General features: G+C 51.8%; 19 non-coding genes and 24 pseudogenes across 19 annotated transcripts; all 43 read left to right on the plus strand.

Moving 5' to 3' along the window:
- The first annotated feature begins 8 nt into the window (after positions 1–8).
- Positions 9–127, plus strand: LOC143951590 (5S ribosomal RNA). Its single transcript, XR_013266848.1, has one exon. It is a non-coding gene; the product is annotated as a 5S ribosomal RNA (ribosomal RNA).
- A 109-nt stretch (positions 128–236) lies between these two features.
- On the plus strand, positions 237–355 carry LOC143943759 (5S ribosomal RNA; annotated as a pseudogene).
- A 109-nt stretch (positions 356–464) lies between these two features.
- On the plus strand, positions 465–583 carry LOC143947488 (5S ribosomal RNA). The gene has a single exon (XR_013265307.1). It is a non-coding gene; the product is annotated as a 5S ribosomal RNA (ribosomal RNA).
- Positions 584–692: 109 nt separating this feature from the next.
- Positions 693–811, plus strand: LOC143945218 (5S ribosomal RNA; annotated as a pseudogene).
- A 109-nt stretch (positions 812–920) lies between these two features.
- LOC143952747 (5S ribosomal RNA) lies at positions 921–1,039 on the plus strand. The gene has a single exon (XR_013267894.1). It is a non-coding gene; the product is annotated as a 5S ribosomal RNA (ribosomal RNA).
- Positions 1,040–1,148: 109 nt separating this feature from the next.
- LOC143952237 (5S ribosomal RNA) lies at positions 1,149–1,267 on the plus strand. Its single transcript, XR_013267433.1, has one exon. It is a non-coding gene; the product is annotated as a 5S ribosomal RNA (ribosomal RNA).
- A 108-nt stretch (positions 1,268–1,375) lies between these two features.
- On the plus strand, positions 1,376–1,484 carry LOC143949045 (5S ribosomal RNA; annotated as a pseudogene).
- Positions 1,485–1,593: 109 nt separating this feature from the next.
- LOC143952249 (5S ribosomal RNA) lies at positions 1,594–1,712 on the plus strand. Its single transcript, XR_013267444.1, has one exon. It is a non-coding gene; the product is annotated as a 5S ribosomal RNA (ribosomal RNA).
- A 109-nt stretch (positions 1,713–1,821) lies between these two features.
- LOC143953268 (5S ribosomal RNA) lies at positions 1,822–1,940 on the plus strand. Its single transcript, XR_013268366.1, has one exon. It is a non-coding gene; the product is annotated as a 5S ribosomal RNA (ribosomal RNA).
- Positions 1,941–2,279: 339 nt separating this feature from the next.
- Positions 2,280–2,408, plus strand: LOC143954667 (5S ribosomal RNA; annotated as a pseudogene).
- Positions 2,409–2,517: 109 nt separating this feature from the next.
- Positions 2,518–2,636, plus strand: LOC143944100 (5S ribosomal RNA; annotated as a pseudogene).
- Positions 2,637–2,745: 109 nt separating this feature from the next.
- Positions 2,746–2,864, plus strand: LOC143950765 (5S ribosomal RNA). Its single transcript, XR_013266101.1, has one exon. It is a non-coding gene; the product is annotated as a 5S ribosomal RNA (ribosomal RNA).
- Positions 2,865–2,973: 109 nt separating this feature from the next.
- Positions 2,974–3,092, plus strand: LOC143948549 (5S ribosomal RNA; annotated as a pseudogene).
- A 109-nt stretch (positions 3,093–3,201) lies between these two features.
- Positions 3,202–3,320, plus strand: LOC143943664 (5S ribosomal RNA; annotated as a pseudogene).
- Positions 3,321–3,429: 109 nt separating this feature from the next.
- Positions 3,430–3,548, plus strand: LOC143944272 (5S ribosomal RNA; annotated as a pseudogene).
- Positions 3,549–3,657: 109 nt separating this feature from the next.
- LOC143950197 (5S ribosomal RNA) lies at positions 3,658–3,776 on the plus strand. The gene has a single exon (XR_013265622.1). It is a non-coding gene; the product is annotated as a 5S ribosomal RNA (ribosomal RNA).
- A 109-nt stretch (positions 3,777–3,885) lies between these two features.
- Positions 3,886–3,994, plus strand: LOC143948389 (5S ribosomal RNA; annotated as a pseudogene).
- Positions 3,995–4,103: 109 nt separating this feature from the next.
- LOC143954964 (5S ribosomal RNA) lies at positions 4,104–4,223 on the plus strand (annotated as a pseudogene).
- A 109-nt stretch (positions 4,224–4,332) lies between these two features.
- Positions 4,333–4,451, plus strand: LOC143952227 (5S ribosomal RNA). Its single transcript, XR_013267424.1, has one exon. It is a non-coding gene; the product is annotated as a 5S ribosomal RNA (ribosomal RNA).
- A 109-nt stretch (positions 4,452–4,560) lies between these two features.
- On the plus strand, positions 4,561–4,679 carry LOC143950291 (5S ribosomal RNA). Its single transcript, XR_013265706.1, has one exon. It is a non-coding gene; the product is annotated as a 5S ribosomal RNA (ribosomal RNA).
- Positions 4,680–4,788: 109 nt separating this feature from the next.
- On the plus strand, positions 4,789–4,907 carry LOC143946765 (5S ribosomal RNA). The gene has a single exon (XR_013265241.1). It is a non-coding gene; the product is annotated as a 5S ribosomal RNA (ribosomal RNA).
- A 109-nt stretch (positions 4,908–5,016) lies between these two features.
- Positions 5,017–5,135, plus strand: LOC143950198 (5S ribosomal RNA). Its single transcript, XR_013265623.1, has one exon. It is a non-coding gene; the product is annotated as a 5S ribosomal RNA (ribosomal RNA).
- Positions 5,136–13,222: 8,087 nt separating this feature from the next.
- Positions 13,223–13,341, plus strand: LOC143944399 (5S ribosomal RNA; annotated as a pseudogene).
- A 109-nt stretch (positions 13,342–13,450) lies between these two features.
- LOC143944746 (5S ribosomal RNA) lies at positions 13,451–13,569 on the plus strand (annotated as a pseudogene).
- A 109-nt stretch (positions 13,570–13,678) lies between these two features.
- On the plus strand, positions 13,679–13,797 carry LOC143950199 (5S ribosomal RNA). The gene has a single exon (XR_013265624.1). It is a non-coding gene; the product is annotated as a 5S ribosomal RNA (ribosomal RNA).
- A 109-nt stretch (positions 13,798–13,906) lies between these two features.
- LOC143944263 (5S ribosomal RNA) lies at positions 13,907–14,025 on the plus strand (annotated as a pseudogene).
- Positions 14,026–14,134: 109 nt separating this feature from the next.
- On the plus strand, positions 14,135–14,253 carry LOC143944747 (5S ribosomal RNA; annotated as a pseudogene).
- A 109-nt stretch (positions 14,254–14,362) lies between these two features.
- On the plus strand, positions 14,363–14,481 carry LOC143953447 (5S ribosomal RNA). The gene has a single exon (XR_013268529.1). It is a non-coding gene; the product is annotated as a 5S ribosomal RNA (ribosomal RNA).
- Positions 14,482–14,590: 109 nt separating this feature from the next.
- Positions 14,591–14,709, plus strand: LOC143944507 (5S ribosomal RNA; annotated as a pseudogene).
- Positions 14,710–14,818: 109 nt separating this feature from the next.
- Positions 14,819–14,937, plus strand: LOC143945612 (5S ribosomal RNA; annotated as a pseudogene).
- A 109-nt stretch (positions 14,938–15,046) lies between these two features.
- LOC143944748 (5S ribosomal RNA) lies at positions 15,047–15,165 on the plus strand (annotated as a pseudogene).
- A 109-nt stretch (positions 15,166–15,274) lies between these two features.
- On the plus strand, positions 15,275–15,393 carry LOC143944238 (5S ribosomal RNA; annotated as a pseudogene).
- A 109-nt stretch (positions 15,394–15,502) lies between these two features.
- Positions 15,503–15,621, plus strand: LOC143949847 (5S ribosomal RNA). Its single transcript, XR_013265525.1, has one exon. It is a non-coding gene; the product is annotated as a 5S ribosomal RNA (ribosomal RNA).
- Positions 15,622–15,730: 109 nt separating this feature from the next.
- On the plus strand, positions 15,731–15,849 carry LOC143946626 (5S ribosomal RNA; annotated as a pseudogene).
- Positions 15,850–15,958: 109 nt separating this feature from the next.
- On the plus strand, positions 15,959–16,067 carry LOC143947870 (5S ribosomal RNA; annotated as a pseudogene).
- A 109-nt stretch (positions 16,068–16,176) lies between these two features.
- On the plus strand, positions 16,177–16,295 carry LOC143951237 (5S ribosomal RNA). Its single transcript, XR_013266528.1, has one exon. It is a non-coding gene; the product is annotated as a 5S ribosomal RNA (ribosomal RNA).
- A 109-nt stretch (positions 16,296–16,404) lies between these two features.
- Positions 16,405–16,523, plus strand: LOC143945432 (5S ribosomal RNA; annotated as a pseudogene).
- Positions 16,524–16,632: 109 nt separating this feature from the next.
- Positions 16,633–16,751, plus strand: LOC143949860 (5S ribosomal RNA). The gene has a single exon (XR_013265527.1). It is a non-coding gene; the product is annotated as a 5S ribosomal RNA (ribosomal RNA).
- A 109-nt stretch (positions 16,752–16,860) lies between these two features.
- LOC143946627 (5S ribosomal RNA) lies at positions 16,861–16,979 on the plus strand (annotated as a pseudogene).
- Positions 16,980–17,088: 109 nt separating this feature from the next.
- Positions 17,089–17,197, plus strand: LOC143947374 (5S ribosomal RNA; annotated as a pseudogene).
- A 109-nt stretch (positions 17,198–17,306) lies between these two features.
- LOC143954376 (5S ribosomal RNA) lies at positions 17,307–17,425 on the plus strand. Its single transcript, XR_013269373.1, has one exon. It is a non-coding gene; the product is annotated as a 5S ribosomal RNA (ribosomal RNA).
- A 109-nt stretch (positions 17,426–17,534) lies between these two features.
- On the plus strand, positions 17,535–17,653 carry LOC143943760 (5S ribosomal RNA; annotated as a pseudogene).
- Positions 17,654–17,762: 109 nt separating this feature from the next.
- LOC143950907 (5S ribosomal RNA) lies at positions 17,763–17,881 on the plus strand. Its single transcript, XR_013266229.1, has one exon. It is a non-coding gene; the product is annotated as a 5S ribosomal RNA (ribosomal RNA).
- The last annotated feature ends 100 nt before the right edge of the window (positions 17,882–17,981 follow it).

Genomic DNA, 17,981 nt, shown 5'->3' on the forward strand with positions numbered 1-17,981 from the left:
GCAAGATCGCCTACGGCCACATCACCCTGAATGCGCTCGATCTCGTCTGATCTCGGATGCTAAGCAGGGTCGGGCCTGGTTAGTGCCTGGATGGGAGACCGCCTGGGAATACCAGGTGCCGTAGGCTTTTTTCCATTATTTTGTTGGCTTTGGCGACCTGCTGTATTTTTCCTCTCGATTGCCCGAGGTGACCAACTTGGCTTTTGTCAAGAGAGTTGTAAGTAGGGTGCAAGATCGCCTACGGCCACATCACCCTGAATGCGCTCGATCTCTTCTGATCTCGGATGCTAAGCAGGGTCGGGCCTGGTTAGTACCTGGATGGGAGATGGCCTGGGAATACCAGGTGCCGTAGGCTTTTTTCCATTATGTTGTTGGCTTTGGCGACCTGCTGTATTTTTGCTCTCGAATGCCCGAGGTGACCACCTTGGCTTTTGTCAAGAGAGTTGTAAGTAGGACGCAAGATCGCCTATGGCCACATCACCCTGAATGCGCTCGATCTCGTCTGATCTCGGATGCTAAGCAGGGTCGGGCCTGGTTAGTACCAGGATGGGAGACCGCTTGGGAATACCAGGTGCCGTAGGCTTTTTTCCATTAAGTTGTTGGCTTTGGCGACCTGCTGTATTTTTCCTCTCGATTGCCCGAGGTGACCACCTTGGCTTTTGTCAAGAGAGTTGTAAGTAGGGTGCAAGATAGCCTACGGCCACATCACCCTGAATGCGCTCGATCTCGGCTGATCTCGGATGCTAAGCAGGGTCGGGCCTAGTTAGTACCTGGATGGAAGACCGCCTGGGAATACCGGGTGCTGTAGGCTTTTTTCCATTATGTTGTTGGCTTTGGTGACCTGCTGTATTTTTCCTCTCGATTGCCCGAGGTGACCACCTTGGCTTTTGTCAAGAGAGTTTTAAGTAGGGTGCAAGATTGCCTACGGCCACATCACTCTGCATGCACTCGATCTCGTCTGATCTCGGATGCTAAGCAGGGTCGGGCCTGGTTAGTACCTGGATGGAAGACCGCCTGGGAATACCGGGTGCTGTAGGCTTTTTTCCATTATGTTGTTGGCTTTGGTGACCTGCTGTATTTTTCCTCTCGATTGCCCGAGGTGACCACCTTGGCTTTTGTCAAGAGAGTTTTAAGTAGGGTGCAAGGTTGCCTACGGCCACATCACCCTGAATGCGCTCGATCTCGTCTGATCTCGGATGCTAAGCAGGGTCGGGCCTGGTTAGTACCTGGATGGGAGACCGCCTGGGAATACCAGGTGCCGTAGGCTTTTGGCCATTATGTTGTTGGCTTTGGCGACCTGCTGTATTTTTCCTCTCGATTGCCCGAGGTGTCCACCTTGGCTTTTGTCAAGATAGTTGTAATATAATCCAAGATCGCCTACGGCCACATCACCCTGAATGCGCTCCATCTCGGATGCTAAGCAGGGTCAGGCCTGGTTAGTACCAGGATGGGAGACCGCCTGGGAATACCAGGTGCCGTAGGCTTTTTTCCAGTATGTTGTTGGCTTTGGCGACCTGCTGTATTTTTCCTCTCGATTGCCCGAGGTGACAACCTTGGCTTTTGTCAAGAGAGTTGTAAGTAGGGTGCAAGATCGCCTACGGCCACATCACCCTGAATGCGCTCGATCTCGTCTGATCTCGGATGCTAAGCAGGGTCGGGCCTGGTTAGTACCTGGATGGGAGACCGCCTGGGAATACCAGGTGCCGTAGGCTTTTTTCCATTATGTTGTTGGCTTTGGCGACCTGCTGTATTTTTCCTCTCGATTGCCCGAGGTGACCACCTTGGCTTTTGTCAAGAGAGTTGTAAGTAGGGTGCAAGATTGCCTACGGCCACATCACCCTGAATGCGCTCGATATCGTCTGATCTCGGATGCTAAGCAGGGTAGGGCATGGTTAGTACCTGGATGGGAGACCGCCTGGGAATACCATGTGCCGTAGGCTTTTTTTCCATTATGTTGTTGGCTTTGGTGACCTGCTGTATTTTTCCTCATGATTGCCCGAGGTGACCACCTTGGCTTTTGTCAAGAGAGTTGTAAGTAGGGTGCAAGATCGCCTACGGCCACATCACCCTGAATGCGCTCGATCTTGTCTGATCTCGGATGCTAGGCAGGAGTCGGGCCTTGTTAGGTCCTGAATGGGAGACCGCCTGGGAATACCAGGTGCCGTAGGCTTTTTTCCATTATGTTGTTGGCTTTGGCGACCTGCTGTATTTTTCCTCTCGATTGCCCGAGGTGACCACCTTGGCTTTTGTCAAGAGAGTTGTAAGTAGGGTGCAAGATTGCCTACGGCCACATCACCCTGAATGCGCTCGATCTCGTCTGATCTCGTCTGATCTCGGATGCTAAGCAGGGTCGGGCCTGGTTAGTACCTGGATGGGAGACCGCCTGGGAATACCAGGTGCCGTAGGCTTTTTTCCATTATGTTGTTGGCTTTGGCGACCTGCTGTATTTTTCCTCTCGATTGCCCGAGGTGACCACCTTGGCTTTTGTCAAGAGAGTTGTAAGTAGGGTGCAAGATCACCTAGGGCCACATCACCCTGAATGCGCTCGATCTCGTCTGATCTCGGATGCTAAGCAGGGTCGGGCATGGTTAGTACCTGGATGGGAGACCGCCTGGGAATACCAGGTGCCGTAGGCTTTTTTCCATTATGTTGTTGGCTTTGGCGACCTGCTGTATTTTTCCTCTCGATTGCCCGAGGTGACCACCTTGGCTTTTGTCAAGAGAGTTGTAAGTAGGGTGCAAGATCGCCTACGGCCACATCACCCTAAATGCGCTCGATCTCGTCTGATCTCGGATGCTAAGCAGGGTCGGGCCTGGTTAGTACCTGGATGGGAGACCACCTGGGAATACCAGGTGCCGTAGGCTTTTTTCCATTATGTTGTTGGCTTTGGCGACCTGCTGTATTTTTCCTCTCGATTGCCCGAGCTGACCACCTTGGCTTTTGTCAAGAGAGTTGTAAGTAGGGTGCTAGATTGCCTACGGCCACATCACCTCGAATGCGCTCCATCTCGTCTGATCTCGGATACTAAGCAGGGTCGGGCCTGGTTAGTACCTGGATGGGAGACCGCCTGGAAATACCAGGAGCCGTAGGCTTTTTTCCATTATGTTGTTGGCTTTGGCGACCTGCTGTATTTTTCCTCTCGATTGCCTGAGGTGACCACCTTGGCTTTTGTCAAGAGAGTTGTAAGTAGGGTGCAAGATCGCCTACGGCCACATCACCATGAATGTGCTTGATCTCGTCTGATCTCGGATGCTAAGCAGGGTCGGGCCTGGTTAGTACCTGGATGGGAGACCGCCTGGGAATACCAGGTGCCGTAGGTTTTTTTCCATTATGTTGTTGGCTTTGGCGACCTGCTGTATTTTTCCTCTCGATTGCCCGAGGTGACCACCTTGGCTTTTGTCAAGAGAGTTGTAAGTAAGATGTAAGATTGCCTACGGCCACATCACCCTGAATGCGCTCGATCTCATCTGATCTCTGATTCTAAGCAGGGTCGGGCCTGGTTAGTACCTGCATGGGAGACCGCCTGGGAATACCAGGTGCCGTAGGCTTTTTTCCATTATGTTGTTGGCTTTGGCGACCTGCTGTATTTTTCCTCTCGATTGCCCGAGGTGACCACCTTGGCTTTTGTCAAGAGAGTTGTAAGTAAGGTGCAAGATTGCCTACGGCCACATCACCCTGAATGCGCTCGATCTCGTCTGATCTCGGATGCTAAGTAGGGTCGGGCCTGGTTAGTACCTGGATGGGAGACCACCTGGGAATACCAGGTGCCGTAGGCTTTTTTCCATTATGTTGTTGGCTTTGGCGACCTGCTGTATTTTTCCTCTCGCTTGCCCGAGGTGACCACCTTGGCTTTTGTCAAGAGAGTTGTAAGTAGGGTGCAAGATTTCCTACAGCCACATCACCCTGAATGCGCTCGATCTCGGATGCTAAGCAGGGTCGGGCCTGGTTAGTACCTGGATGGGAGACCGCCTGGGAATACCAGGTGCCGTAGGCTTTTTTCCATTATGTTGTTGGCTTTGGCGACCTGCTGTATTTTTCCTCTCGCTTGCCCGAGGTGACCACCTCGGTTTTTGTCAAGAGAGTTGTAAGTAGGGTGCAAGATCGCCTACGGCCACATCACCCTGAACGCGCTCGAATCTCGTCTGATCTCGGATGCTAAGCTGGGTCGGGCCTGGTTAGTACTTGGATGGGAGACCGTCTGGGAATACCTGGTGCCGTAGGCTTTTTTCCATTATGTTGTTGGCTTTGGCGACCTGCTGTATTTTTCCTCTCGATTGCCCGAGGTGACCACCTTGACTTTTGTCAAGAGAGTTGTAAGCAGGGTGCAAGATCGCCTACGGTCACATCACCCTGAATGCGCTCGATCTCGTCTGATCTCGGATGATAAGCAGGGTCGTGCCTGGTTAGTACCTGGATGGGAGACCGCCTGGGAATACCAGGTGCTGTAGGCTTTTTTCCATTATGTTGTTGGCTTTGGCGACCTGCTGTATTTTTCCTCTCGATTGCCCGAGGTGACCACCTTGGCTTTTGTCAAGAGAGTTGTAAGTAGGGTGCAAGACCGCCTACGGCCACATCACCCTGAATGCGCTCGATCTCGTCTGATCTCGGATGCTAAGCAGGGTCGCGCCTGGTTAGTACCTGGATGGGAGACCGCCTGGGAATACCAGGTGCCGTAGGCTTTTTTCCATTATGTTGTTGGCTTTGGCGACCTGCTGTATTTTTCCTCTCGATTGCCCGAGGTGACCACCTTGGCTTTTGTCAAGAGAGTTGTAAGTAAGGTGCAAGATTGCCTACGGCCACATCACCCTGAATGCGCTCGATCTCGTCTGATCTCGGATGCTAAGTAGGGTAGGGCCTGGTTAGTACCTGGATGGGAGACCACCTGGGAATACCAGGTGCCGTAGGCTTTTTTCCATTATGTTGTTGGCTTTGGCGACCTGCTGTATTTTTCCTCTCGATTGCCCGAGGTGACCACCTTGGCTTTTGTCAAGAGAGTTGTAAGTAAGGTGCAAGATTGCCTACGGCCACATCACCCTGAATGCGCTCGATCTCGTCTGATCTCGGATGCTAAGTAGGGTCGGGCCTGGTTAGTACCTGGATGGGAGACCACCTGGGAATACCAGGTGCCGTAGGCTTTTTTCCATTATGTTGTTGGCTTTGGCGACCTGCTGTATTTTTCCTCTCGATTTCCCGAGGTGACCACCTTGGCTTTTGTCAAGAGAGTTGTAAGTAAGGTGCAAGATCGCCTACGGCCACATCACCCTGAATGCGCTCGATTTCGTCTGATCTCGGATGCTAAGTAGGGTCGGGCCTGGTTAGTAGTGATGGACGAACTTCCGACGGGACGTTTCGCGAACGCGAAACGCGAACGGACACAAACGTTCGCGAAAACGACCGTTCGCCGCGGGCTCCATTGACTTCAATGGGAGGCGAATTTCGCAAACCTTTAGGTCGAATTTGCGGCCACGGGGTAATTATTAGGGGGTAGCACGTAGTCCCACCACCTGGACAATAGCATAATACATGTATGAGGTGAATTTGGGATCGATAACTACAAGCATTTTTTTTTTATTTGGGAAATTGTTCTGACAATTCAGGACTATGGAGCTAATGAAGGCAATGGAGGAGAGGGAAGGTCAGGGACCAGGGTAGGCAAACAAGAGGGTGCAGGAGATACAGAGCACTGACAGCAGCACCGTAATACAGAGCACTGACATCAGCACCGTGACATACAGCGCTGACAGCAGCTCCGTGACATACAGCGCTGACAGCAGCTCCGTGACATACAGCGCTGACAGCAGCTCCGTGACATACAGCGCTGACAGCAGCTCCGTGACATACAGCGCTGACAGCAGCTCCGTGACATACAGCGCTGACAGCAGCACCGTGACATACAGCGCTGACAGCAGCTCCGTGACATACAGCGCTGACAGCAGCTCCGTGACATACAGCGCTGACAGCAGCTCCGTGACATACAGCGCTGACAGCAGCTCCGTGACATACAGCGCTGACAGCAGCTCCGTGACATACAGCGCTGACAGCAGCTCCGTGACATACAGCGCTGACAGCAGCTCCGTGACATACAGCGCTGACAGCAGCTCCGTGACATACAGCGCTGACAGCAGCTCCGTGACATACAGCGCTGACAGCAGCTCCGTGACATACAGCGCTGACAGCAGCACCGTAAGCAGCCCCAGGAGGAAGTCAGCACAGCACAGGGATGGTGTGATCCCCTCATAATAAGAACCCCCAGGAGGAAGTCAGCACAGCACAGGGATGGTGGGAGCCCCTCATAATAAGAACACCCAGGAGGAAGTCAGCACAGCACAGGGATGGTGGGAACCCCTCATAATAAGCAGCCCCAGTAGAAATATGACACCGCTCAACCTCTTCAAAGAGGAGGGTAGGGGCATATAGTACGGTGTGCTTTTTTGGGTCAGGGAAGTGAGCCAAATGAATTAAGAAGGTCTGTGTGCTTGATTCCAAAAATTGTTTATAGACATATACATGGTCTACTGATCACATGTGTTGAATTCCTCCGAGATCCATGCCTCATTCATTTTTAGAAATGTGAGGTAGTTAACACTGTGGTGAGCTAGGCGAGTACGCTTATCGGTCACAATCCCCCCTGCTGCGCTGAACGTCCTTTCGGACAGGACACTGGATGAGGGGCAAGCCAACAGTTCGATTGCAAATTGGGCAAGCTCTGGCCAGAGGTCAAGCCTGCCCACCCAGTAGTCTAGGGGTTCATCACTCCTCAGAGCGTCCACATCGGCCGTTAACCCAATGTAGTCGGACACCTGACGGTCTAGGCGTTCCCTGATGCTGGATCCGGATGACACCTGTCGATGGGTCGGCTGAAAGAATGACCTCATATCCGAAGTCACCAACACATCTTCAAACCGGCCTCTTCTTGCAGGCGCTGTTGGATTGGTACCCGCAAATCCTTCTCTGGGAGTGGGAATTGCTCCTCTGCCAGCGCACGCAAAAGCAGAATGCAGCATTTCTCGAAGCAAGGCCTGGAAGTGCTGCATTCTGACAGCCCTCTGCGACGGCGGTAACATTTCCGCCATTTTGTGTTTGTACCGGGGGTCTAAGTACGTTGCCACCCAGTACTGGTCCTTGACCCTCATGCTTTTTATACGGGGGTCCCTATTAAAACACTGGAGCATGAAGGCCCCCATTTGCACTAAAGTGGAAGCGGTGTGGTGGCCTGGCTCCTGCTCATCATCCAGGATAATGTCGTCCTCTTCATTCTCCTCTCCCCATCCTCGCACAACAGGGATCCCAGAAAGGTTTAAAGCATGCTCTTCTTGCTCCTGCTCATCCGCCCCGGCACCATCCTCCTCTGACTCCTCATCAGACTCCTGTTGTTGACTTGTCTCAGATAGAGTAGCCCCCCCTGGGAATTCATCCAGCATTGCGACTTCCTCATCTTCCCGCTCCTGCTCCTCCACAGCCTGATCAATGACACGACGCAATGCACGCTCCAGAAAGAAGGCATAAGGTACCATGTCACTGATGGCGCCATGGCTGCGACTGACCAGTTTGGTGATCTCCTCAAATGGCCGCAGAAGTCTGCATGTGTCGCGCATGAGCAGCCACTGGCGCGGTGAAAAAAAACCCAGCTCCCCAGAACCGTTTCTTTCGCAGAGTTCATACAGGTAGACGTTAACTGCACGTTTCTGCTGGAGCAGCCTATCAAGCATATAGAAGGTTGAGTTCCATCGCGTCGGGCAATCGCAAATAAGACGTCTGACCGGCAGATGGTGTCGCCGCTGAATGTCAGCAAGGCGAGCCATGGCCGTGTAAGATCTTCTGAAATGGGCCGAGATTTTCCTTGCCTGCCGCAAGATGTCCTGGACCCCAGGGTATTTGACAAGGAATCGCTGCACGACCAAGTTTAAGACGTGTGCCATGCACGGCACGTGCGTGATTTTGCCCTGTTTCAATGCGCTAAGCAGATTGGCACCGTTGTCACACACCACTTTACCAACTGTCAAATTGAGCGGTGTTAGCCACTCATCTGCCTGTGAACGCAAAGCTGAAAGGAGTGCCGGGCCAGTGTGGCTCTTTGCTTCCAGGCACAACAGACGCAGCACGGCATGGCAACGTCTCACCTGGCATGTGGAATAGGTTCTGGGGAGCTTGGGCGGTGCAGTGGAAGAGACGCTAGCAGCGGAAAAGGAGGAGGCAGCTGAGGAGGAGAGGGAGGAGGATGGAGTAGGAGGAGGAGAAGAAGAGTCAGGCCTGCATGCAATCCGTGGCGGTAAAACCAAATCTACACGGGTGCCACGGGTTACATGCTTGACGGCCGTCAGAAGGTTCACCCAGTGGGCAGTAAAACTGATATACCTTCCCTGCCCGTGTTTGCTAGACCACGTGTCTGTGGTCAGATGTATCTTGGCACCGACACTGTGTGCCAGAGATACATTCACTTGCCGCTGAACATGGCCATATAGCTCTGGGATGCCCTTCTCTGAGAAATACTTCCTTCCTGGGACCTTCCATTGTGGTGTTCCAATGGCCACAAATTTGCGAAAGGCCTCCGAGTCCACCAGTTTATATGGCAGTAGTTGGCGGGCTATGAGTTCTGACAAGCCAGCCGCCAACCGTTGGGCAAGAGGGTTATCCGGCGTCATCATTTTTTTACGCTCAAACATTAGGCCCACGGAAGCCTGCCTTTTTGCAGAAAAATGTGAGCTTGGCGTGATGGAAGGTGGAGTGGAGGACAATTGTGAGGAGAGAGGAGAAGGAGAAGTAGAAGACGAGGCTGGACGGTGAGAGCCTGCAGTGTGGCTTTGTGTGTTCCGTTGCTCCCACTGGGCTCGGTGATGGCTGCTCATGTGCCTTCTTAAGGCGGTCGTCCCTAGGTGAGTATTGGGCTTACCGCGACTAACGCGTTGACTGCAAAGATTGCAGATGGCAACGCTATTGTCAGCAGCGGACACGTTAAAAAAAGCCCACACTGCGGAGCCATGTGCCGGTGTCCTGGGAGCGCCAGATGTGACCGTACATGGTCGATGACTCGCTCCTGATACATTTGCAGTCTGCTTTGTCCCTGCTGTGCAATGTAAGTCATTGCTGCTTCTCCTCCCTATCTGCTGGTCCATATCTCCCTCTGAACTCCCCTCCTCTTCCTCTCTTGTGGGCACCCACGTGACATCACTAGACACGTCATCATCAACGTCACCTTCCCCACCGCTATAAGTAGAGTAGGCAGCAACACCGGGGACCAACCTCCTCCTTGGGCTGATCTGGGTACTGGCGTCAGACTGCTGAGTAGCGCTTGTTGCTACCTCCTCTTCCTGATCCAATACCAAGAGTGGCTGCGCATCAGAAATGTCCTCTTGATATGGATCGGAAAATAATTCCAGTGACTCAAGCGGAAGGTATGTGGTGGTGGTGGTGGTGGTCGTGTTGTTGGTGGTAGTGTCTTTGGGGGTGCACATAGCAGAGAGTGAAGAAGAGGGTGCAGATCGAGAGGATGAGGAGGGTGCAGAAGAGTAAGGCTGAGCGAGCCACTCAACCAAGTCTGGTGCATCCTTTAAAGTAATTGAACGCACCTTCTGCAACTTCCCACTTTGGCTCAAGCCTGTTGCTCCTGCCCTACCCCTACCACCCCTGCGGAAGGGCCTGCCTCTTCCTCTGCATGTCATTTTTTAAATGACCCTGTGACAAAACTCTTAGTCCCTATACCGCTGAAGGACTGCTGCAGTATAGGTGAGCGGTCAGCAGTGGTGCACGTCAACCCTATCTATTGTGGACCTATAGCGGTCCTTACAGAACAGCAGACTGTACCGCACTCAAGCCTATGTACCGTAGCACCCTATACCAAGTTACCAGTCCTTATAAGAACTTTTGTGGACCAAGCAGGTTGTGTATTAGTGTTTAGCAGACTGTACGTCAGTCCCTATACCGCTGAAGGACTGCTGCAGTATAGGGCAGCGGTCAGCAGTGGTGCACGTCAACCCTATCTATTGTGGACCGATAGCGGTCCTTACAGAACAGCAGACTGTACCGCACTCAAGCCTATGTACCGTAGCACCCTATACCAAGTTACCAGTCCTTATAAGAACTTTTGTGGACCAAGCAGGTTGTGTATTAGTGTTTAGCAGACTGTACGTCAGTCCCTATACCGCTGAAGGACTGCTGCAGTATAGGGCAGCGGTCAGCAGTGGTGCACGTCAACCCTATCTATTGTGGACCGATAGCGGTCCTTACAGAACAGCAGACTGTACCGCACTCAAGCCTATGTACCGTAGCACCCTATACCAAGTTACCAGTCCTTATAAGAACTTTTGTGGAACAAGCAGGTTGTGTGTTAGTGATTAGCAGACTGTACGTCAGTCCCTATACCAATGAAGGACTGCTGCAGTATAGGGCAGCGGTCAGCAGTAGTGCACGGCAACCCTATGTATTGTGGACCGATAGCGGTCCTTACAGAACAGCAGACTGTACTGCACTCAGGCCTATGTACCGTAGCACCCTATACCAAGTTACCAGTCCTTATAAGAACTTTTGTGGACCAAGCAGGTTGTGTGTTAGTGTTTAGCAGACTGTGCGTCAGTCCCTATACCGCTGAAGGACTGCTGCAGTATAGGGCAGCGGTCAGCAGTAGTGCACGGCAACCCTATGTATTGTGGACCGATAGCGGTCCTTACAGAACAGCAGACTGTAACGCACTCAGGCCTATGTACCGTAGCACCCTATACCAAGTTACCAGTCCTTATAAGAACTTTTGTGGACCAAGCAGGTTGTGTGTTAGTGATTAGCAGACTGTACGTCAGTCCCTATACCAATGAAGGACTGCTGCAGTATAGGGCAGCGGTCAGCAGTAGTGCACGGCAACCCTATGTATTGTGGACCGATAGCGGTCCTTACAGAACAGCAGACTGTAACGCACTCAGGCCTATGTACCGTAGCACCCTATACCAAGTTACCAGTCCTTATAAAAACTTTTGTGGACCAAGCAGGTTGTGTGTTAGTGTTTAGCAGACTGTGCGTCAGTCCCTATACCGCTGAAGGACTGCTGCAGTATAGGGCAGCGGTCAGCAGTGGTGCACGTCAACCCTATCTATTGTGGACCGATAGCGGTCCTTACAGAACAGCAGACTGTACCGCACTCAAGCCTATGTACCGTAGCACCCTATACCAAGTTACCAGTCCTTATAAGAACTTTTGTGGACCAAGCAGGTTGTGTATTAGTGTTTAGCAGACTGTACGTCAGTCCCTATACCGCTGAAGGACTGCTGCAGTATAGGGCAGCGGTCAGCAGTGGTGCACGTCAACCCTATCTATTGTGGACCGATAGCGGTCCTTACAGAACAGCAGACTGTACCGCACTCAAGCCTATGTACCGTAGCACCCTATACCAAGTTACCAGTCCTTATAAGAACTTTTGTGGAACAAGCAGGTTGTGTGTTAGTGATTAGCAGACTGTACGTCAGTCCCTATACCAATGAAGGACTGCTGCAGTATAGGGCAGCGGTCAGCAGTAGTGCACGGCAACCCTATGTATTGTGGACCGATAGCGGTCCTTACAGAACAGCAGACTGTAACGCACTCAGGCCTATGTACCGTAGCACCCTATACCAAGTTACCAGTCCTTATAAGAACTTTTGTGGACCAAGCAGGTTGTGTGTTAGTGATTAGCAGACTGTACGTCAGTCCCTATACCAATGAAGGACTGCTGCAGTATAGGGCAGCGGTCAGCAGTAGTGCACGGCAACCCTATGTATTGTGGACCGATAGCGGTCCTTACAGAACAGCAGACTGTACTGCACTCAGGCCTATGTACCGTAGCACCCTATACCAAGTTACCAGTCCTTATAAAAACTTTTGTGGACCAAGCAGGTTGTGTGTTAGTGTTTAGCAGACTGTGCGTCAGTCCCTATACCGCTGAAGGACTGCTGCAGTATAGGGCAGCGGTCAGCAGTAGTGCACGGCAACCCTATGTATTGTGGACCGATAGCGGTCCTTACAGAACAGCAGACTGTAACGCACTCAGGCCTATGTACCGTAGCACCCTATACCAAGTTACCAGTCCTTATAAGAACTTTTGTGGACCAAGCAGGTTGTGTGTTAGTGATTAGCAGACTGTACGTCAGTCCCTATACCAATGAAGGACTGCTGCAGTATAGGGCAGCGGTCAGCAGTAGTGCACGGCAACCCTATGTATTGTGGACCGATAGCGGTCCTTACAGAACAGCAGACTGTACCGCACCCAAGCCTATGTACCGTAGCACCCTAGACAGACCAAGTTACCAGTCCTGATAAAGAGCTTTGTGGAACAAGTGAGTTGTGAATGATTAGCAGACTGCAGCAGAAGGGCAGCAGTCAAGTATAATATTCTTTCTATATTTGGAAGAAAGAATATTATACGTGTACAAGCCTATTACCGTACCACTGATACCAGTCCTGAAAAGAACCTTTGTGGAACTAATAGTAACAGCAAGTCTTTAAAATTATCCTCACTGCCTGACACACTGCTTCCTGCCTGTCCCTATACAAATTGGCAAAAAAGAGTAGGCTGGAACGATTAGCTGGAACAGCTCTTTTGTGGACCTGATAGTAACAGCTAATGATGATGATGATGATGATGATGAAGAAAGACTAATCTGGCTGAGCTGTCCCTAAAATAGCAGCATACAGCGCTCTGTCCCTTTATCTAAACTGACAAAAGAAACTCAGGCTGCTGACCTAACACCTATACCAGTCCTGAAAAGAACTTTTGTGTACCAAATAGCTAGCGTTTTCTCTGTCCCTACTCCACACAGGATCCTTTCCCTACAGTGACAGAAGAAAGAATGTAAAATGGCCACCGGATCGGGTGTATTTATAGGTTAGGGGGAATGTCCAAGTGTCCATGAGCTGTCATGTCTCAATTGGTTGTCCTGTAACACATGATAAACGTGTCACGAAAGGTTAAAGTTCTTGTATACATTAAACACGTAAGTCCGCCGGGGCGAACGACGGAAAAAGGCGTTCGAACCCGCGGACGGCGAAAGTCGGAAATTCGCCGCGAAACGACCGCCGGGCGAACCGTTCGGCCATCACTACTGGTTAGTACCTGGATGGGAGACCGCCTGGGAATACCAGTTGCCGTAGGCTTTTTTCCATTATGTTGTTGGCTTTGGCGACCTGCTGTATTTTTCCTCTCGATTGCCCGAGGTGACCACCTTGGATTTTGTCAAGAGAGTTGTAAGTAGGGTGCAAGATCGCCTACGGCCACATCACCCTGAATGCGCTCGATCTCGTCTGATCTCGGATGCTATGCAGGGTCGGGCCTGGTTAGTACCTGGATGGGAGACAGCCTGGGAATACCAGGTGCCGTAGGCTTTTTTCCATTATGTTGTTGGCTTTGGCGACCTGCTGTATTTTTCCTCTCGATTGCCCGAGGTGACCACCTTGGCTTTTGTCAAGAGAGTTGTAAGTAGGGTGCAAGATCGCCTACGGCCACATCACCCTGAATGCGCTCGATGTCGTCTGATGTCGAATGCTAAGCAGGGTGGGGCCTGGTTAGTACCTGGATGGGAGACCACCTGGGAATACCAGGTGCCGTAGGCTTTTTTCCATTATGTTGTTGGCTTTGGCGACCTGCTGTATTTTTCCTCTCGATTGCCCGAGGTGACCACCTTGGCTTTTGTCAAGAGAGTTGTAAGTAAGGTGCAAGATTGCCTACGGCCACATCACCCTGAATGCGCTCGATCTCGTCTGATCTCGGATGCTAAGTAGGGTCGGGCCTGGTTAGTACCTGGATGGGAGACCACCTGGGAATACCAGGTGCCGTAGGCTTTTTTCCATTATGTTGTTGGCTTTGGCGACCTGCTGTATTTTTCCTCTCGATTTCCCGAGGTGACCACCTTGGCTTTTGTCAAGAGAGTTGTAAGTAAGGTGCAAGATCGCCTACGGCCACATCACCCTGAATGCGCTCGATTTCGTCTGATCTCGGATGCTAAGTAGGGTCGGGCCTGGTTAGTACCTGGATGGGAGACCGCCTGGGAATACCAGTTGCCGTAGGCTTTTTTCCATTATGTTGTTGGCTTTGGCGACCTGCTGTATTTTTCCTCTCGATTGCCCGAGGTGACCACCTTGGATTTTGTCAAGAGAGTTGTAAGTAGGGTGCAAGATCGCCTACGGCCACATCACCCTGAATGCGCTCGATGTCGTCTGATGTCGAATGCTAAGCAGGGTGGGGCCTGGTTAGTACCTGGATGGGAGACCACCTGGGAATACCAGGTGCCGTAGGCTTTTTTCCATTATGTTGTTGGCTTTGGCGACCTGCTGTATTTTTCCTCTCGATTGCCCGAGGTGACCACCTTGGCTTTTGTCAAGAGAGTTGTAAGTAGGGTGCAAGATTGCCTACAGCCACATCAACCTGAATGCGCTCGATCTCATCTGATCTCGGATGCTAAGCAGGGTCGGGCCTGGTTAGTACCTGGATGGGAGACCGCCTGGGAATACCAGGTGCCGTAGGCTTTTTTCCATCATGTTGTTGGCTTTGGCGACCTGCTCTATTTTTCCTCTCGATTGCCCGAGGTGACCACCTTGGCTTTTGTCAAGAGAGTTGTAAGTAGGGCACAAGATTGCCTACGGCCACATCACCCTGAATGCGCTCAATCTCGTCTGCTCTCGGATGCTAAGCAGGGCCGGGCCTGGTTAGTACCTGGATGGGAAACCGCCTGGGAATACCAGGTGCCGTAGGCTTTTTTCCATCATGTTGTTGGCTTTGGCGACCTGCTGTATTTTTCCTCTCGATTGCCCGAGGTGACCACCTTGGCTTTTGTCAAGAGAGTTGTAAGCAGGGCGCAAGATCGCCTACGGCCACATCACCCCGAATGCGCTCCATCTCGTCTGATCTCGGATGCTAAGCAGGGTCGGGCCTGGTTAGTACCTGGATAGGAGACCACCTGGGAATACCAGGTGCCGTAGGCTTTTTTCCATTATGTTGTTGGCTTTGGCGACCTGCTGTATTTTTCCTCTCGATTGCCCGAGGTGACCACCTTGGCTTTTGTCAAGAGAGTTGTAAGTAGGGTGCAAGATCGCCTACGGCCACATCACCCTGAATGCGCTCGATGTCGTCTGATGTCGAATGCTAAGCAGGGTGGGGCCTGGTTAGTACCTGGATGGGAGACCACCTGGGAATACCAGGTGCCGTAGGCTTTTTTCCATTATGTTGTTGGCTTTGGCGACCTGCTGTATTTTTCCTCTCGATTGCCCGAGGTGACCACCTTGGCTTTTGTCAAGAGAGTTGTAAGTAGGGTGCAAGATTGCCTACAGCCACATCAACCTGAATGCGCTCGATCTCATCTGATCTCGGATGCTAAGCAGGGTCGGGCCTGGTTAGTACCTGGATGGGAGACCGCCTGGGAATACCAGGTGCCATAGGCTTTTTTCCATTATGTTGTTGGCTTTGGCGACCTGCTGTATTTTTCCTCTCGATTGCCCGAGTTGACCACCTTGGCTTTTGTCAAGAGAGTTGTAAGTAGGGCGTAAGATCGCCTACGGCCACATCACCCTGAATGCGCTCGATCTCGTCTGATCTCGGATGCTAAGCAGGGTCGGGCTTGGTTAGTACCTGGATGGGAGACCGCCTGGGAATACCAGGTGCCGTAGGCTTTTTTCCATTATGTTGTTGGCTTTGGCGACCTGCTGTATTTTTCCTCTCGTTTGCCCGAGGTGACCACCTTGGCTTTTGTCAAGAGAGTTGTAAGTAGGGTGCAAGATCGCCTACGGCCACATCACCCTGAATGCACACGATCTCGTCTGATCTCGGATGCTAAGCAGGGTCTGGCCTGGTTAGTAACTGGATGGGAGACCGCCTGGGAATACCAGTTGCCGTAGGCTTTATTCCATTATGTTGTTGGCTTTGGCGACCTGCTGTATTTTTCCTCTCTATTGCCCAAGGTGACCACCTTGGCTTTTGTCAACAGAGTTGGAAGTAGGGTGCAAGATCGCCTACGGCCACATCACCCTGAATGCGCTCGATCTCGGATGCTAAGCAGGGTCAGGCCTGGTTAGTACCTGGATGGGAGACCGCCTGGGAATTCCAGGTGCCGTAGGCTTTTTTCCATTATGTTGTTGGCTTTGGCGACCTACTGTATTTTTCCTCTCGATTGCCCGAGGTGACCACCTTGGCATTTGTCAAGAGAGTTGTAAGTAGGGTGCAAGATCGCCTACAGCCACATCACCCTGAATGCGCTCGATCTCGTCTGATCTCGGATGCTAAGCAGGGTCGGGCCTGGTTAGTACCTGGATGGGAGACCACCTGGGAATACCAGGTGCCGTAGGCTTTTTTCCATTATGTTGTTGGCTTTGGCGACCTGCTGTATTTTTCCTCTCGATTGCCCGAGGTGACCACCTTGGCTTTTGTCAAGAGAGTTGTAAGTAGGGTGCAAGATTGCCTACAGCCACATCAACCTGAATGCGCTTGATCTCATCTGATCTCGGATGCTAAGCAGGGTCGGGCCTGGTTAGTACCTGGATGGGAGACCGCCTGGGAATACCAGGTGCCATAGGCTTTTTTCCATTATGTTGTTGGCTTTGGCGACCTGCTGTATTTTTCCTCTCGATTGCCCGAGTTGACCACCTTGGCTTTTGTCAAGAGAGTTGTAAGTAGGGCGTAAGATCGCCTACGGCCACATCACCCTGAATGCGCTCGATCTCGTCTGATCTCGGATGCTAAGCAGGGTCGGGCTTGGTTAGTACCTGGATGGGAGACCGCCTGGGAATACCAGGTGCCGTAGGCTTTTTTCCATTATGTTGTTGGCTTTGGCGACCTGCTGTATTTTTCCTCTCGTTTGCCCGAGGTGACCACCTTGGCTTTTGTCAAGAGAGTTGTAAGTAGGGTGCAAGATCGCCTACGGCCACATCACCCTGAATGCACACGATCTCGTCTGATCTCGGATGCTAAGCAGGGTCTGGCCTGGTTAGTAACTGGATGGGAGACCGCCTGGGAATACCAGTTGCCGTAGGCTTTATTCCATTATGTTGTTGGCTTTGGGGACCTGCTGTATTTTTCCTCTCTATTGCCCAAGGTGACCACCTTGGCTTTTGTCAACAGAGTTGGAAGTAGGGTGCAAGATCGCCTACGGCCACATCACCCTGAATGCACTCGATCTCGGATGCTAAGCAGGGTCAGGCCTGGTTAGTACCTGGATGGGAGACCGCCTGGGAATTCCAGGTGCCGTAGGCTTTTTTCCATTATGTTGTTGGCTTTGGCGACCTACTGTATTTTTCCTCTCGATTGCCCGAGGTGACCACCTTGGCTTTTGTCAAGAGAGTTGTAAGTAGGGTGCAAGATCGCCTACAGCCACATCACCCTGAATGCGCTCGATCTCGTCTGATCTCGGATGCTAAGCAGGGTCAGGCCTGGTTAGTACCTGGATGGGAGACCGCCTGGGAATACCAGGTGCCGTAGGCTTTTTTCCATTATGTTGTTGGCTTTGGCGACCTGCTGTATTTTTCCTCTCGATTGCCCGAGGTGACCAACTTGGCTTTTGTCAAGAGAGTTGTAAGTAGGGTGCAAGATCGCCTACGGCCACATCACCCTGAATGCGCTCGATCTCTTCTGATCTCGGATGCTAAGCAGGGTCGGGCCTGGTTAGTACCTGGATGGGAGATGGCCTGGGAATACCAGGTGCCGTAGGCTTTTTTCCATTATGTTGTTGGCTTTGGCGACCTGCTGTATTTTTTCTCTCGAATGCCCGAGGTGACCACCTTGGCTTTTGTCAAGAGAGTTGTAAGTAGGACGCAAGATCGCCTACGGCCACATCACCCTGAATGCGCTCGATCTCGTCTGATCTCGGATGCTAAGCAGGGTCGGGCCTGGTTAGTACCAGGATGGGAGACCGCTTGGGAATACCAGGTGCCGTAAGCTTTTTTCCATTAAGTTGTTGGCTTTGGCGACCTGCTGTATTTTTGCTCTCGATTGCCCGAGGTGACCACCTTGGCTTTTGTCAAGATAGTTGTAAGTAGGG

The sequence above is a fragment of the Lithobates pipiens genome, unplaced genomic scaffold (assembly GCF_037356315.1).
Source record: "Lithobates pipiens isolate NorthernLeopardFrog02 unplaced genomic scaffold, aLitPip1_a1.2 Scaffold_30, whole genome shotgun sequence".
In the NCBI taxonomy this organism is placed as follows: Eukaryota; Metazoa; Chordata; class Amphibia; order Anura; family Ranidae; genus Lithobates; species Lithobates pipiens.